This window comes from Fukomys damarensis, unplaced genomic scaffold, assembly GCF_012274545.1.
Source record: "Fukomys damarensis isolate Sample0158 unplaced genomic scaffold, DMR_v1.0_HiC HiC_scaffold_30, whole genome shotgun sequence".
NCBI lineage: Eukaryota > Metazoa > Chordata > Mammalia > Rodentia > Bathyergidae > Fukomys > Fukomys damarensis.
Window position 1 is genome coordinate 56,686,546 of NW_022900942.1, and position 12,556 is coordinate 56,699,101.

General features: G+C 38.3%; 1 protein-coding gene across 2 annotated transcripts in view; it reads left to right on the forward strand.

Annotated features, from left to right (window-relative positions):
* Positions 1–12,556, forward strand: part of Znf521 (zinc finger protein 521) — a 271,829-nt gene that overhangs the window by 17,880 nt on the left and 241,393 nt on the right. For both annotated transcript variants that reach the window (XM_019210649.2, XM_010643688.2), the window contains exon 3: positions 11,845–12,024. The gene's annotated coding sequence lies outside the window, so the exon portion shown is untranslated. The remainder of the gene's footprint in view (positions 1–11,844; positions 12,025–12,556) is intronic.

Genomic DNA, 12,556 nt, shown 5'->3' on the forward strand with positions numbered 1-12,556 from the left:
CTGGCTCTGGAAGCTGATCTGGGAGGCATTGCAGTGGTGGAAGGGGAAGGTGCAGAGGGCTGCAGGAGTATTTTCTCCTTTGCTGGTGAGATCCCCAAACTCAAAAGCCGAGGGAGCTTTGCTAAAGTCTTCTTCTCCATGTTGTCCCTCAGCGTCCTCGGACTTGCCAGGGTGGAGCCCACCAGCTCGAGTTACAGGAAAAAGTGAGTGGAGGTTGGGCTTGCCAAAGCATAGCATGCATCTGACTTCTGGAGAGCCACACTGGTTGTGTTAAGTATCTGGTATGAAGCAGCTAGGAAAAAAAACAAGTTCATATTCCTTGTGGCAAGCGAAGCCATCCTGCCAGCCTAAAAGCCATGGGCTGTCCCACAATGGGACATTGATGTCATCTAGAGGGGATCAGGCATGAGCTGCCACCGCTCCTGCAAGAAGAACGACTAACTCTGATGCCTTTCGGTATTTCCGAGAAGGCACCTGTTCTTTGATTTTTGTCTGTGGTGTTAGCTAAAATATAAAGTTTCACAAATGTTGTTCTTTAAAATTATAAGCAGCCCCCATAGGACTGATCAGGTTAGTTTCTTTACTATTTTAGAGAATAAAATGAGGGCTGGGGAATAGAATAGATCAGTGGTAGAGTACTTGTCTAGCATGAGCATTTGCAAGGCCCTGGGTTCTATTCGCAGCACCATAGAAAACAAAACAGAACCCTGAAAAGGAGGGGAGGCTTGACTCTTAGAAAATAGTAAGAGCCCTGGCTCTTTTGGCTTACCTGGGGAAAACAGCAAGACTCCCTACGTATGTTTACTGAAAGTTGTATATCCAAATGTGTGCCTGCATGCATACACACACAAACACACACACACACACACACACACACACACATGCACGCACGCACACATTTCTGCACTCTAAATCACATGCTAGAGGAAAAACCAACAAATACATGTGGGTATTTACTTATCAGCCATTCTCCCTTATGTGTGGTTGATTTACTTGATTTGACTTTATGCATACATTTGGAGATTATCTGATAATGAATAAACATTTTAAATATGCTTACATATGGTATGTATATATGATAAAATATTTCATGTATAATCACATTATTTTGACAAGCCAAGATTTAGATGATATAAGTGGGAACATATTTTGATGAACAACTACTAATTTATACTTACCAAGATAATGGAATACACGTTCTCTTTCAGTTCTGTCCCGGTAGCTCTGTAAATTGCATATTGATTATGCTAATAGCACTGGTGTCTTTATTACTTGTCTGCAGAAACATGCAGGCTAAATGCACATTTGGCAAGATTGTCATTCTGTAGAAAAATGCATTTTAAAAGTCTGGTTTTGGAGAAGTTAACATTTAAGAAAGACTTAAACTAATGTGGAAACTTAAGTATTTGATGTTCTAAGAGATGAAAAGCACAGTTAAAGAGTTTTTAAAAATAATGCTCCTATGTTTCCTTTGTTTCAAATTCCTTAAGGAAAGTGTTGCAGAAATGGCAATACATCAGTAATAATCTATTTTAATAGTTTATTTTCAGTCCTATAGTTTCTCTTGTTTTGTTTATCAGGGTACAGGAAATTTAGATATTAAGGGTTGTATGTGTTTTTAAATTTATTAGTCCAACTAGAGGGAGACAAAATGGATTTCTTTTTTTTTTTCAATATACATATAGTTTGTAATAGCTCATAAGTCATAGGTCACAGTCTCCTTTTTTGCTCTGATCTCTTATTGTACAAACATGTGCAGTGCCTTACTTTATAGAATTTCCTCTTTTCATCTTCTATGGAGTCATCATGTTACCAAAGAAACAATTTAGAAACCACTGTCTCATATTCATAAATAGGATCTCTTACAGACATGATCTACCACTTGCATGTTAGCTAGGAATAAAAAGAAAAGAATTTAAATGTGTTTTCAGATCATTTCCACTCTATTTTAACAGCTGTTTAACCCCCAGTTTTTTTTGACAATCATTTGAAGGTGCTGAAGGGGAAGGAAAAAGTTCAGTTCTTTTTTTTCCCCCCTGTTCATGAATGATACAATTATGTTTAGTGGGACACTAAATTTTGTGTTTAATTTATGATCTTTATACAAATTCTATCACCCATGTCTTTAAAATATATCAGTGCCATGCAGAAGAATAACTTCCTAAATTAAAAAAAGGAGAGGCAAAGGAGCATTGAGTGATAATATTGGGTTGATTTTTGTGAATGACTTTGGATTTACTTATCAAAATGTGACTGAAAGTGCTGTTACATTGTACAAGTGTTGTTACATTGAAGCAAGCCAGTATTCTTGTTCAAAATAAAACAAAACACTTTCCCACTAAGCTGTTGTTTCAGTAATTGTTGAGATAGTTAACCTTAAGTGGCCAATTCAGAAATATTGTTGCAATTTGATCGATCTCATCTAAAGTGGCTGAGGAAAACAGTTGATAGAAGTAGTAGAGTATGATGTCTCTCAAATGCAAAGACGTTTTGCCCCCATCTTTCCTTAGTTGGGTGCAGTAAATCTTCCTAGCTCTATTTCTGTAGCTGGGTCTTCAGGATTATTAGGTAAAGAGAAAATAACTAAACTTCCAAATATCCCAATGTCCAAATCCTAGCTTCAAAATAGGTTTTATTTGTAATTGTACTTGTCCTAAACAGCCATTTTTTTCATTAAATCTAGTCTTTATGCACTAAGTACTACGTATCAATTCTTTGAAGTAATTGATTTTCCTCCAGAGTGGATTTTTAGCAGTTTTTAAATTACTGTAGAGAAATTAGTATCCGAATACCTGGATATTAAAAAATATTTGCATGCAGTATCTTTCTTACAGAAAATGAAAGAAAGGATCTTGAGGCTTAGTTTAAGGTTGGACACAGAAAATTAGTTGTTTTCATTTGTTTGTGAAAAGTCCAAGGCCAGATGAGATTTAGAAGTGTGTTCAGGGTGGTGGCATCAGGTAGCTGGAGAGTAAAGAGTGTCACATATGGCCAGAAGAAAAGCCTATGCCCCAAACCAAAGCAAACAAGCCAAAGCCAACAACAAATCAACAACAATAACACAAAAAGATATCATTCACTGTAAAACAGTCTTTAAAAAAAAATGCAGGGTAAGGTTTCTGTTTTAGGTGAGACAATCTTGAGTTTGAATGCCCATTTTTATCTTCAGTCATCTATTTGTCCTGTTGACTTGTCATCATTTTTCAGTGGTTTTTTTACCACAGTTTCTGTAACATACTTTTAAAAGAACATTTGGATATATGTATATGTTTTTTAAGAGAAGATGTTTATTTTCATTCCATTTTTGGAGGTGGAAAGTTCAAACAGCATGGAGCAGGGTCTGGAGAGGGGCCCCTGGATCATCCCACTGAGAGACTGTGTGTATCTTCCTGTAGGTTTTTATATTCTTGAAAGTAGTTTATTGTTATTACTTCATCTTATGAGAAAGATCATGGATTGCATATAAAATTCTGTTAGCTTATTTAAACAAATGGTTAATGATTTTTAAAAAAACCATGAAATTAAAAGGAGGATGTTGGAGTCAATATCTAGTTTTATTTTCAGTTAAATTGTGCCTGGATTTTTCTTTGGCATTCCATATATTCAAAACAAAACTAAAGAAGTTTCACCAATGATTTCCTAACTCCCAATCATCTTCTTTGGGGACCCTGCAGCCCTCTTGTATGAGATTATACAGTTAGCTAGTATTATATTTCTGCGTATTCTCTGCCTAGCTTTGGCATTTATTTGCCACCATCTAGGTAGCTGAGATAAAAGACATAACTTGAGTGAGAAAGCGTAGTCTTTAACCTAGATGAACGCACCTGTTTTAAACAGAGGCAGCAAGTTCCTCTCTAGGAATGGCTCCATCAGACTGGAAGGCTGGCAGACACAGACAGACAGCTCCCCCACCTGCTTGTGTCCACACTCCACCAGGACTTCCAGACTCATTGTTTCGTTTCTGCCATCGAGTCCGTTTGCACCTTCCACTTCTTTCCTGGTTTATCTCGTAACCTCCAGACTGGTTTCTCTGCCTCCTGGTCTGGACTTTGTCCAACCCATCCTCTCCATGACCAGTGGAGCGTGTTTCTAAACCATCACCTAGATCAGTCACTCCCTACTTAAAATCCCCTGACGCCTTCTCGTGGTGCTGAGGTGAGTGTGACAATGCTGTGCTCACAGTGGCTCCCACATGATCTAGCTACTTCTGCAGTGCAGCATTTGCATGGCTTCCCTCGGTTTCCATTCTATCCAATGCCCCTCATTTGAGTAGCACAGAAGTAATTGCATTTCTGTTATGGCATCGTGTTGTTTTTCGTGCTTGTGGCTTCACCCATGTGCCCTTAGTTTGGAGAGCTCTGTTCTACCTGTCTTCAGTGCTGCTCTTCCCTTCAAAACTTAGCCTTAGCTGAAACTGCTCTGTTCTAGGTAAAATAGGCTCTGATGGAAATGCTGCCCCATCCGAGCACGTCTCTTTCTTTACATTCACTATTTGATTTGCCTTTCTCTCTCCTTGCATGAGTGCTTGTCTTGCCCTGTCATGGCAGAGGCAGAAAAATGTAAGTTCTGAATACTAAACTTGGGTAAAAAGACAAAGCATTGCAAGCTCATTTGCAGTTCCTAGTTACCCCAAGCTGTCCCTAGACATTTTGAAGGCAGAAAGGACCAATATCCCCCAACCCCTGAACCTGCTTTGACCAGCCAGTTGGAAAACTAAAGCCTAATGCTTGTCACCACTCAGGTGTCCAGTAAATACTTGTTTATGGAAGTGGTGATAAGGCAGCCCTAGATATTAATTTTGAAGTTAAATGACTTTAAAGTAAGGATCATGTTTACAATTTCTCTGTATTCGAGAATTGGAGGGCTGGCTGAAGTTGCTTTCTTTTAGTAGATCTCTCTTTGAATGATAAAGAAGGTATAAGTAGAAGGAAGAACTTTGGGTAGGATTTTCTGATTGGGAGAGGAGGAACTTTTTATTTAGTTCCAAAGTATGCATGTGTATGTGTTGTTTGTGTTAACCTCTCCCAAGGCTAATTTTCTCCCACTGAGAAGCCTCCTCCAAGGAATTTCACTGTAGATAGAGAGTGGTAATAAATTTGTGCTTGGCACGTTCTCCTTGATAATGGCACATCTGTGATATTTCTCTTTCGTCTTCCAGGACCATGATAGACCTGTAGAACAATCAAGTGAAACCACAGAAATTCTAAACTTCCAACAGTGTGATTTTGTTTAATGTGGAGATATTCTTGCTGTTTGAGATTTTATAGACAAAGGAAAGAACAAACAGATGAAAGCGTATTTTTTTCCCTGCTTTCTGTAAAACAATTTAATAATTTTCAGAGACGAGAGCCTTCAGAAAATAAACATCACACAACAAGGAAGAAGGGCCTATTCTTGACCCTGACCTCAGGGGCTCTTTGCATCTCTTGCTAGTTAGCCAGGTCTCTACCTGGGGCATCCTTCTCTGTCCTGCTGAGCTGGGGTTTTGCTACGGATATGCTTGTCCCTAGCCACTCTGCTGCTTGCTTTTGTTTTTGTTTTGTTTACCTTTAGATGACAGTGAGAGAAAAAAATGAGACCGAAGACCAGCAGGCGAGTGGGGGACAGAGGGCTGCACAGCCTGTCAGGGCTGCCTTCCTTTATTAGAGCCTGCTTGCCATTTTCTATCAGTGTGCCATTTATTTTCCCTAAATCTGCTTTCATCTTATGGGATTTCAAGTTAGAATGCATATCTAGAGGCCACAAAGCACAGAATAACGATCCTGCCCTTTGGTTTTTGAAAATTGGGAAGAGTTTCTGTTTCTTGTTAACTCTTCATAGCCCAAAGGCAACTTTTCCACGGTTGCTGCAAAGTAGAAAGAGAAATCAGTGAGTGTGATTCCAGTGCACATGTAGGGCAGGAGTACTTCCGGACAGGCTTGGTTACGTAATAGGCAGTCTTGGAATTTCTTTCCAGGGTACAGGTTTCTGAATATGGTAGTAAGCCTAGTCGACTAGTTGTTTGTACACATGTAAACTTTAAATACAGCACTAGACAGTTATTATTTGGTACAAGACGGTTGTTCACCTAGCATTGTTAATCATCCTTTGTAGTGATTTTTTGGAAGATTTGAGGGTGGAATGTATTTATATGAAATGAATATGTACTTCATTAGCGAGGTTTCCTCGGTCTAAAACACTGGGTTTTAATTTTCCTTTTAAAGAAGATACCATCAGACACTTTCTAAAGTAACGAAACCATTATGCATTTGCTGTGCTGTTCCACTAGTAATCTAGAATTGGGGATGCTTTCTGCAATATTTTATTCCAACCGTACAAAGGTGTTTAGGCAATTAAAATCCAGGAGGTCATGGTTGTTGTAATGAAATCGAGCCTTGTATTTTTTTTTTAAGCAATAGATATTTTTAGTTGTTAATTTCTTGAACTCATTTGGCACTGTTTTGGTTGATGTAAGATAGAGTAATTCATGCCGTGGTTGTTTAATTTGGTGAAAAGCTGACTACGACCAGAGAACAAACTGTCAGGAGACAGATCAGTTTTAAGTTTGCTTATGTGTATAAGTAGAGTATTTTTGGTTCATTCATCTCTTGCCAGTCTTAGTTGTTAAGTAATCTTCTTGCATTCATATTTACATCATCCTCAGAATCTGCCACTCTCCTAAAAACACTGAGTCTGGTTTTTAAGGTAGGGCTTCATGCTCAGAATTTACCAGGAAAAGCCTCCTTTATATCTCCTGCAAGAAGGGGAGGCCTGGACTATGCATTCCCTGCCAGAAGTTTTTATAGTAATACTTTGTATCTAGGCTCTGGCTCTTACCATTAAATGTGCTTTTTATAGAGTACCAAGTTATAAATGTAGTGCAGCTACGGCATATTAATCTTACTGCAGAGATTTAATGAGGCAGTTGTTTTGCGATGGACACTATTGGGAGCAGAGAGCGACAGAGTTTTACTTTGCCACTGAGCTGCAGAAATATTCCTTGCCTGGTAATAATTATAACCACATGATCCCTTCGTTTTTCTTTCTTTTGCCAGTGCGTTTCCATGCAAAAGTGGCTTGGAAGGAGGTCCATTTCTAGGCAGTGAAATGGATTGGAAATTGGGCTGTTTTCTCAGTAGTTTGACATTTTAGCTTTGATCAGGCATGGGATCCTTGTTGCAAAGAGAGAAATATGTAAGATGAGTTTCAAGAATACAGATAGTCTTTGCCAGTCCACTGAGATGGCTTTTAGATATTCATTACTTTTACTTGACTTTTATATAGGTTATAAAAAGTAAATGTGGTGAAACCTCATTTTTACATGGACAGAATAGAATTTCTGCTGGTTGGCCTCAGACTGATCCCACACTTGAAATTAATTGAAGTCCATGAGTTTATTGCCTCCAACACTTTTAAGCTAGTGCAATTTTTCATTTTCCCCAAAGTTGTAATTTTATTAAACCAAGTTAAAGCAATAACAATTCTTATGAAGAGGAGGACGCAAAGAAGGAAAGAACTACCTGCCACAGAATATAATAAGGGGAAAATCACGCCTCTTTTAAATTCTCATTTATAGGTAATGTTAACAAAATTGGAAACAGAATTCTGCTTTTTATTGCAGTAATAATAGTTGCGTCGGTATTCTAAAACGCAGCCTCTCATTCAAGTCAGGACACTATAAATGCTGTGTCCAGAGCACCCCTTCCAAGGCAGGAACTGGGGAGTTGGCTGAACAGGTGAAGTCACTTGTAGCGGATGCAACATGTTTAGGTGGCGTTGTTTACAGCCTGGGCGAGTGGTCCTGTGTGCAGCTCTGCTGTGATTTCCAGCTGCAGTGTGGGGGACAAGGGGATGTTTTAAAATACTGCCCTTGGAGTGGGTTTATAGCCAGCAGCGTGGCTGGGAGAATAATTGTCCCTCCTGCAGTAGTGGGGGAGCAGGGCGGTGCTCACAGGCATGGACCTTGTGTTTATAACCCCTTAGGTTGAAGTCAGAGGTTTGAATGGCTAGCAGAGTAATACAATTATTTTTTATGATTGGCTCTCAAAGGACTTTATAAAAACTACATCACTAAGGCCATGTGCAATTACTGAAGTGTAGCCACCTGTGGGGAAGAAATGGTTGACAACATAAGCTTTCTAGAACCTTCCTGCATGAACTAGCATTAGGAATGGAGACCCCTAACACAAACAAACACATCTTTGGAATGGGAAAGAAAGAATTTCTCCTGGAAGTGGAGGTTGGAGAAATCTTGCAGGGAGAGAGACTGAGAGTCTAGTACTCATTATACTAAGGCATCGTGGGTGATAATCGAACCCACCTCCCAGAGGGTCCCTCTTAAGTGTTGACCTAAAAACAAATTCGCCAGTTGGCTGGAGCATGCATCCTAAAGTTGCAGCAGAAGTGAATAAGCTTGACTGACTTCAGTCCCTGTAGGGTTCTATCTGTAAATGCAGAAGTGGAAGCAAAAACATTTTTATTAGTCTTAAAATGACCCTCATTCTAATAACTAGCCATAGTTCCAGATGCATGGGCTAGGGCCATTCTTTAGACTTTCAGAGCAAAAATACCACACATTCTGATTTGTTTGGTATTTTTGATACTGGATTTGTGTAAAGTGCTCATATGCTTGAATAATAAGGAAGGTGAGTTTTTATCATTTTTCACTGCAAACTACCTAGAGTATTCGAAGAGTCTCCTTATTTAAAAACAAACAGGTCTGCGAACTCGCCGTGTAGCATTTAAATAATCATATTAAAATTCAGACCTAACACCCACTCTTCCCGGAGTGCTGTCAGTTTTTTGAGAAACTGGAAGCTCATGCTAAACAACTAAGAATATTCAGAGTGTGAGTGCTGTCTCCCAACAGGTATTTAGTGGCACAGGGTCACTTTGTCACAGTCAGGACAGTTATCCATTGTCTTCAGTTGCTTTCTAGTTCGGCAGTGTTTTGCCACTTGATTTTGTTCTTCAGACTATTACCCATCTGTTGTGTCTGTGGCTCTAGACAAAACATCTGAAAGCAAGAAGCTCAAGTGTGGTGGGTCGTACCATGTCAATTTTGGAAAACGTAGACATGCAGATGCTTTTTAATTTGGAGGTAACTAGTCTGTTCCTATTTACCAAAAGCATAGCAGTAAAGGGCACTTTTTAGCCACTGGCATTTTTTCCCCTTTCCTTCTCCCCATCTTTAAGTAACATTCCCTGAGCACTTACCTGGTGATGGCATTGCACGGGGCAAAATACAAGATAAACAAGAAAGATACTATTTACTCCTCCCTGAGGAGTGAGCCCTCTAAATTCCATTATTTGTAAATGGGCACTGGGAAGAGTTTTGAGACAATCATTTTCCAGATGCTAAATCTACCTAAATTACCAGTTTACTTAAATACTATGTTCTCTAAAAAACAGTGGAAATTTGTTAAGACAAATGTTGTTATGTTATCAATATATTCTCCAACTCCCTCAAAGATGATATTTGCTTTTTCTCAAATCACACAAATCACCAACATTCCACACATCACTGCACTGTTATACCAAAGTATATATTGTATTACAGAAAATATGCATTATGTATATGTGTGGGGGGTATGTTTTTACACATATGTGTGCACTCTTATGAGAAACATGGTCATGAATGTGGTGGGATTGTGTACATACGGCATATTGATAGTTTCTCTGGCAACCTTATCATTTCTTTAAATTACATGCCTGACTTAATTCATAGTTATTAGTTTGGGAAGAATAATCCTATCATTATGCTTATAAAAATAATAAAAATAAGTATGGGATATAATAAAATAGAAACAGAAAAATCTCATCTTAAAAATGTGAATTTTTTCAGTTGCTTTTGGATTTCAAATATAAGTTTTTTTTTTCCTGTGGGAATTGTTTTTAGAAAATGTAAGTGGTACAGTCAACAAGCATATGATATTTATCAATTAATATAACCAAGGAGTTTATAAATCATAAAATTTTGGGGACAGTTTTTCAACTATAATATGTAACTTTGTTTTATTTGTAATTACATTATTTCAAAAATATTATAAGAAAATGAGAAAGAACATAATGTTTGAAGATCATATCCAACTAATAATGTTTTAGATTATTAGTCTGTTATATAAATTTTTGTTTATTTCATATCCTTTTTCTGCTATCAATATATGTATATGTGAAATTTTTATTTAATATCTTCATTTCTTGATATCATGAATGTTTGCAATCTTTAATTTAAAAAAGTTTAAAAAAACCAAGTAAACAAGCAAACAACTCTCTCTTCGAGATGGGGATCCTACCTTTTTTCATGGACTTGGGCAACTCTTTTATTGGTGGAGCGTAAGTGGATTTGGGCACACCTGAGTCATTTCGAGTGTGGCGATGTAGTGAACTCTTTGGCAAATGCAAAGAAAGGCTTTGGAGCAACTGTCAGATGAGAAAGGGTGTTCAAGGGGGTTGTAGAAGTAGGGTTTCTAGCAGTGTGTCAGTGTAGCAGGAAGAGCAGCAGGAAGCAGTTTCTGACTGCAGGAAGGTGAGGGGGTAGCATCATGGAATTTTTTAAGAAATATTTGGGTCATTTTCGTTGTATAGATTCTTGGTTGTGACATTTCAGATAGTTAATGGAACGTTAAAAAATATAAAAAATCTGTATATTGAAACTCTCAGAGCCTAGTTAAAATTAATACAGTCACATTGAGGATATGAGTGTGGCTGATGCATTCCATATTTCTTAGGTGCTGTTGTCGATGTTCCATTGATGTGTCAGTGACTTACAGAAAATAGAAATCTCTGGTTTATATGAGACATAGTCTATTTCTGATTTGGGGGCACTTCTTCATATTAGAAATTGATACTCCGTAAGTTAGGTCACCAATGAGGTACTTCTAATTTATCTAAAGAGGCACATTCTCTCTCCCTCCTGCCCCTCAACCCAGCCCCACCCCCAGCCCCTTGCTTTTCTGCAAGAAGGGCAGAGATACCCGGGTTTTAGGGCTGCATCTCTAAAGTGAGTCAAAGAGCAGCATAAGCAATCACAAAGTATTTACTGTACCCTAAGTGAAAGCACTGTACGTGCTTTACTGTTCTATTTCTCCCATTGTTTGTATATCATTCTTGGGGTTAAAGCGGAACTAGTTTTAGTTTTCACAGTTGTTAGCTTTTCAGCATTAATATTGTCACTTTAAGCTGTTGACTGGGTTATAATTTAAAGTTTCTCTTAATCTATTTTCTTTCTTGTTTTCTTGGTTAATTTTGTAAACAGAAGACATTCTCTCTTGAGTTTGTGTTTGTAAGGATGTTGTGCTGTGTGGTAGAGCTTGCTTTGCAGTTGCTGTCTGACAGATAATGGAGTAACTGTGTGTTTTGACCAGCTTGTAAGTAAAGGTCAATTTCGTGCCTATGGTAATTAGCTTAGCTTATTCTAGACTTTTGTCGAATTCTCGTAATTTCCCATGGAAGAGTGTATTTAGCAGAAAATAAGTTCATTCTTAAACACAGTGAATTTTTTTCTTTTGCTTTGGAGACTGTTTAATTTTCAACTTAATTTATCTCTCCTTTTTAAGCAAAAACTCCTAAAAGACTACGAAAAAATGGACAAATTTATTTGTAAGGTGGACAAATTAGCTGAAGGGGGAGAGAGAGAAAACGGGCCTACATAGTAGGGGAAAGGGAAGGACTCATTTAATATTGAGAACCTGACACATTTTAGGGAAGGCTGACTTCTGATCCTTCTGTCATAAAATCTGCAAGGAAGCCTTCCTACTGCAGAGTCAAGGAAAACGATGTTTCTGTTTTTGTTCACAAGATTAAACGTTGCTTTACAAGAACCCATCTTTAGACACAGTACTTAGCGTCTTGGTTGTCTTGCAGACCCCAACTGTAAACTTGAAGACAAGACTGAAGATGGAGAGGCGGTAGACTGTAAGAAGAGGCCGGAGGTCGGGGAGGAGTTAGAAGAAGAGGGCGTGCACAGCTGTGACAGCTGCCTCCAGGTGTTTGAATCGCTGAGCGACATCACAGAACACAAGATTAATCAGTGTCAGCTGACAGGTAAACAATGCGTATCACTGCTCCGTTTCGGATTTGTTTTAGTTTGTTGTCTTTTTTTAATGTGTTTTTCTCTTCCAGTTAGCTTACTAGGTGTGTCTAGCGCAGCCTTTATAAGAATTCTGAAATGTTTATTTTGAGGCAAAATAACCTCACTATCCAGTTTTTCTTAGATTTTTAAAGGCACCTAAACTTAAAAGCTAATGAGTATCTTTTCTTTTTTCTTTTTCTTTCTTTTACTTCTTTTTCTTTCTCTTTTTTCCTCCCTCCCTCCCTCCCTTCCATAGTAGTGATATCATATAGAAGCACAATGTAATTTTGGATAAGTGAAATTAAACTGTAAAGTTTTTTGAATATTTTCCCAAAGAAATTTAACGTGTATTATTTTAGCTTAAACATTGCCTCCTTAAGGAAAATTTTCCTGATCCCTTTCTGCCTGAGTTAGGTGCTCTTTCTCCTTAAGTCACATCCTCTCTCTCCCCTCCCCCTCCCCCTTCCCCTCCCTCCTCCTCTCCCTCTTCCTCTCCCTCTTTCT